Genomic DNA, 6,000 nt, shown 5'->3' on the forward strand with positions numbered 1-6,000 from the left:
GTATCGAAACAGGGGCAGTGGAAAAAATACATGTCATCTATGCACTTAAATAGCGAATGGAGGACCCTTTTCCTGTGATTAATTTTCATGCCAGCCAGGTAGGCTATACTCCTGTTGTAAAGAGAAGCAATGTGCTAAATTATTAGGAATGTTGAGAATAAATATAGTAGGCCTAGTCTATAGAAGCTTATGGGATACTCTTTTTAAGAGGCCATCATCCTGTTTTCTAACACAATTGCATAGCCTATAGAAATGTTGCGCAACATGAGCTCATGGGCTCTCCATGAAGTGTTTGATTAGATTTTAAAATACATTTGCATTGATGTCAGAGTGGTTAGAGGGATATTACAGTGCTGAGTGAGTACCAGGCAGTTAGCAAGTTTGTTAGGCTACTAATGACCAGCAGCAGCATCCGAGCTTGGAGAAGCCTAATTAGCGTGACTAAACGGTCACGTGGAATTTGACTGCCTTCATGAATCGTGACTGCCGGTAATACAGTCACCGCAACAGCCCTAGTGCAGACACAGATCCTCTCCACGTCACCTGGTAGGAGGAGCCTGCCAGGTAGGATGCAATCCAGGAATGTGGAGAGCCTGAGACGCCCAGCCCTGAGAGGGTGGAGAGGAGGATCTTATTAACATGACTGAAGCTACGACTATATATAGTGGGCTCCAAAATTACTGGCACCCCTTACCGGCAATGCACAAACAATGCTTAAACAAATATAAACAATATAATTATAGAGAAACTCAAAATACCAACATGTGAGAAATACTGTACTTTATTAATGTTTCAATGGAACCAACCAAAATAATTTATTGATTTTAATTCAAAATCAATGTCCTCCAAATCAAGGTTTCACAATTAATGGCACCCTTAAAGATGATAGTAAATAACATCTACCACAAATTAAATTCCACTTATTTAAGTTTATCTAAGTCTTAAGGAACTATATTGAGCCATTACATCACTTCCTGTTTCCCTAGGGTATAAAAATGATGTAACACACATGCAATATCCTGCTGTCATCCAACACCATGAAGAAAACAAAAGAACTGGCAGTTCAAAAGAGACAGATGGTTGTAGACCTTCATAAATCTGGTAATGGCTACAAGAAGATCCACAAACTATTGAATATACCACTGAGCACTGTCAGGGCAATTATTTAAAAAATTCAAAAGATATGGAACAGTTGTAAACCTCACAGGTAGAGGACGCAAATGCATTTTGCCCCCCAGGATGGGGAGGAGGATGGTGAGAGAAGCAACAAAATCCCCAAGAATCACTGTGAAAGAATTGCAGGCCTTGGTGACGTCTTGGGGTCACCAGGTTTCAAAAAGCACCATCAGATGCCACCTCCACAACCACAGGCTCTTTGGAAGGGTTGCCAGAAGAAAGCCCTTTCTGACCCCAAGACACAGACGCAAGCGCTTGGAGTTTGCCAAACATCATTTAAATTATGACTGGAAGAAGGTGCTCTGGTCAGATGAGACCAAAATTGAACGTTTTGGTCAGATACAGCATCGGCATGTTTGGCGTCGAAACAGAGATGCATACAAGGAGAGGCACCTCATACCCACGGCGAAATATGGAGGGGGGTAGGTGATGTTTTGGGGCTGTTTTAATTCCAGAGGTCCAGGGGCACTGGTTAAGATTGATGGCATAATGAATTCCACCAAGTATCAGGCAATTTTGGCTGACAATCTGGTTGCCTCTGCCAGAAGGCTGGGACTTGGCCGTAGGTGGACTTTCCAACAAGACAATGACCCGAAACATACCTCTTGATCCACACAGAAATGGTTCTGTGACATCAAAATCAATGTTCTGCCATGGCCATCTCAGTCTCCGGACAAAAATCCAATCGAAAACCTGTGGGCTGAGTGGAAGAGGGTAGTTAATAAGTGCAAAACCAAGAATGTGAAGGATCTTGAAAGGATCTGCATAGAGGAATGGTCCAAAATCCCTCCAAATGTGTTCCTTAACCTTGTCAAACATTACAGGAAAAGACTCCATGCTGTTATCCTTGCCAGAGGTGGTTGCACTAAGTACTAAATGAGGAGTGCCAATAATTATGAAACCTTGACTTTGGTTACAATTATTTAATACAAAATACATTTTTGATTTTGGTTGGTTCCATTGAAACATTAATAAAGTACAGTATTTCTCACATTTTGAGTTTATCTTTAATTATATTGTTTATATTTTTTAAGTATTGTTTGTGCATTGCCAGTCAGGGGTGCCAGTAATTTTGGAGCCCACTGTATAAGGTGGCAGCTAGCCTAGTGGTTAGAGCGTTGGGCCAGTAACTGAAAGGTCGCTGGTTCGAATACCCAAGGCGACAAGGTGAGAGAATCTGTCGAAGACACTTAACCCTAGTTTGCTCCAGGGATGCTGTACTACTATGGCTGACCCTGTAAAACAACACATTTCACTGCACCTATCCAGTGTATGTGACAATACAACATACATAGTTTTACACTAAGTGTAGAAAACATTATCAACACTTGTTCTTTCCATGGTATAGACTGACCAGGTGAAATCTATGAATGCTTGTTGAATCCACTTCAATCAGTGTAGATGAAGGGGAGGAGACATGTTAAAGAAGGATTTTTAAGCCTTGAGACAATTGAGACATGGATTGTGTATGTGTGCCCAATTCAGAGGGTGAATGGGCAAGACAAAATATTTAAGTGCCGTTCAACGGAGTATGGTAGTAGGTGCCAGGCGCACTGGTTTGAGTGTGTCAAGAACTGCAATGCTGCTGGGTTTTTCACACTCAAGAACGGTCCATCATCCAAAGGACATCCAGCCAACTTGACACAAATGTGGGAGACATTGGAGTCATCATGGGCCAGCATCCCTGTGGAACGCTTTCGACACCTTGTAGTCCATACCCTGACGAACGGACAGAAGGGGGTGCAACTCAATATTAGGAAGGTGTTCCTAATGTTTTGTACACTCAGTGTATATATCACAAACACATCCACTCTCTTTGTCTGACTTTAATTCCCAATTAAAGTTTGAAGTCCAGTGTTTGCTACTTTCTCTGACCTTCCCCTTTTTGAAGGGGCAATGTGAAACTCATTGTAGCATAAAGAGGGAGTGCTACGGGTCTGAGAGGAATTTTAAATGGCCACCGGGCTGCATCGGGAAATGCATCTTTCACCTGTGGTGAAATGCCTTGGTCGGGCCCACGCACCGACATTAAGTGGTTTGCATCGACCCCTTCCCAGTGGGACGTAATGATCGGCCGTGTCCACAGTAATATCTCTGCAATACACCCTGAGCAACTTTGAGCCGAAATTGGCTCCAAAAGGGAGTATTGCACCTGGAAGTCTGTTAGGGGTTTGATTTTCCTCAGAATGCCCCAGGCTTCTTCTTCTCTCCTCCCTTTTTATGAGCACACGCCAGAGCAGAAGCCCATGCTGCGGTGTGTTCCTGTTACGGGTGATGTTTGTCACAGATGTTGATACAGGTTGTCCCTGAGATCCTGCCAGGGAGCGCCTCTCGCTGCTGAGCTGACAGAATGGGGCCTGGGTCCTGCTCATTTAATCAGCAGGCTTTCTATCCCCGTATCTTCCCTCTGTCTCTGCTCAACCACCTATATGCCTCCCTCTCTCCTTTTCTCCTGTCCTGCTCTGGCAAGATGTTGTCTCTACTGAGCCAGAACCAGTGAAGCTCAGAGCTATATGTGCTCAGGAAGCTGTAATTGCATTTTTGGCCCAAATGCTCTGACTATAAAAATACAGGAAAATAATATTTTTTGTCACTATTAATTAATGCTAAAATAATAGTGATATTCTAGTTTTTAAATGGTCAAACCTTAGCAAATACGAAGGAAATACATTTTTGGTTTACTTTTACATGTGAGGTAGAAAGATTAAAATGATTTGTAATGGAATTTTATTGGTGTTCTGAGGTTAGTGTGTAATCAGTGCTAGTCACCTTCACTACTTAATGTGAAATCCCAGCATTTTTTATGCATATGTAAATAAATGACCACACGCTCCCTCTGTGTTGCAGTGTAGTTCAGCTGGACCTGTCACTCACCCCTGAGCCTCGCCATGACCTCTACCGTCACTCTCTCCCCATCACTGACATCCACTGTGGCCTGATGGGACCCCAGTCTCGAGTAGCTACTGCATCCTTGGACCAGACTGTCAAGGTGAGCTTTCTCCTATCTTAAGGGAAATTGGTGTGAACTGCCTCTTATGAAATTTGGACTTGTCTGTCGTATGTAGAGCAAAGATTTTTGACTCGCTTAATGGGACATTTCCTTCCAACGAGAATGAAATGAATGAAAGTCTTTCCATGCCTCAAGCTGTTGTTTGGAGTTGGAAGAGGACACTACAATCAGAATGTTATAGTGATTTTGAGCTTACAAATGCATATCTATGTTGTCTTCCAACTGTTTTATTATTCACAACATTCTCATTGCTAGACATCTAATGGAACAGAGTTCTGGCATGCGCTCTAGCTTCATGATACATTTGTATTCTGAAACGATACCTACGGGCCTACCAATGTCTTTTTTATTAGGTTCTTCACGAGGACATATTTTATACCAGTGCAATGTTAATTAAAATCCTCAATTATACTGAACAAAAATATAAACACAAAATGTAAGGTGGTGGGCCCATGTTTCGTGAGCTGAAATAAGAGCCCAGTAATTTTCCATATGCACAAAAAGCTTATTTCTCTCAAATTCTGTGCACAAATTTGTTTACATCCCTGTTAGTGAATATTTCTTTATATTTTTACACAGGTGCACCTTGTGCTGGGTACAATAAAAGGTCAATCGAAAATGTGTATTTTTGTCACACAACACAATGCTACAGATGTCTCAAGTTTTGAGGGAGCGTGCAATTGGCATGCTGACTGCAGGAATGTCCACCAGAGCTGTTGCCAGAGAATGTAATGATAATTTAAGCCACCTCTAAAGTAATTTTAGAGAATTTGGCAGTACGTCTAACTGGCCTCACAACCGCAGACCACATGTAACCACACCAGCCCAGGACCTTCACATCCTGCTTCTTCACCTGCGGGATCATCTGAGGAGGGGGGGGGGCCTGGCTGCGTCCCTTCCCAGTCATGTGAAATCCATACATTAGATTAGGGCCTAATGAATTTATTTAAATTGACTGATTTCCTTCTATGAACTGTAACTCAGAAAATATTGAAATTGTTGCATGTTGCATTTTATGTCTTTAATACACTGTTTCCATTCAAATAATAATATTAGGCTGTTGCCTCAAAGCGTAGTATTACTATCTTGTAATAGAATTTTATTTCCTAAATTAGCCTAAGCATTGTTGGCATTTGTGTTTACTGGAACTGTGGGAGGAGGTAGCCCAGTTTTCAGGTAATTTGCATGCAGAAATATCAACCAGTCAGAATATTGAATCAAAAGTGTGTTAGTCCACACAAGCAATGTTTGAAAAACACATGAATATTAATGAAAGGAGACGTGAAGACGTTGGGTCTTAAGCTTAACTTCCTGAACATTCGAGACGTGTAGTCCACTTGTCACTCCAATCTCATTTGCATTAGCGTAGCCTCTTCTGTAGCTTGTCTACTATGTCTCTGCCTATCCCTGTTCTCTCTCCTCTGCACAGGCGATACAAACGCTCCACACCGCGTGGCCGCTGCCACTCTAACCTGCTGGTCCCAGCGCGCACGACCCACGTGGAGTTCCAGGTCTCCGGCAGCCTCTGGAACTGCCGGTCTGCGGCCAACAAGGCTGAGTTCATCTCAGCCTATGCTACCCTCCAGTCCCTAGACTTCCTGGCGCTGACGGAAACATGGATCACCACAGATAACACTGCTACTCCTACTGCTCTCTCCTCGTCTGACTACGTGTTCTCGCATACCCCTAGAGCATCGAGCCAGCGGGGTGGTGGCACTGGAATCCTCATCTCTCCCAAGTGGACATTCTCTCTTTCTCCCCTGACCCATCTGTCTATCTCATTTGAATTCCATGCTGTCACAGTTACCAGCCCT

The sequence above is a fragment of the Salmo salar genome, chromosome 16, assembly GCF_965601325.2.
Source record: "Salmo salar chromosome 16, fSalSal1, whole genome shotgun sequence".
Lineage (NCBI taxonomy): Eukaryota > Metazoa > Chordata > Actinopteri > Salmoniformes > Salmonidae > Salmo > Salmo salar.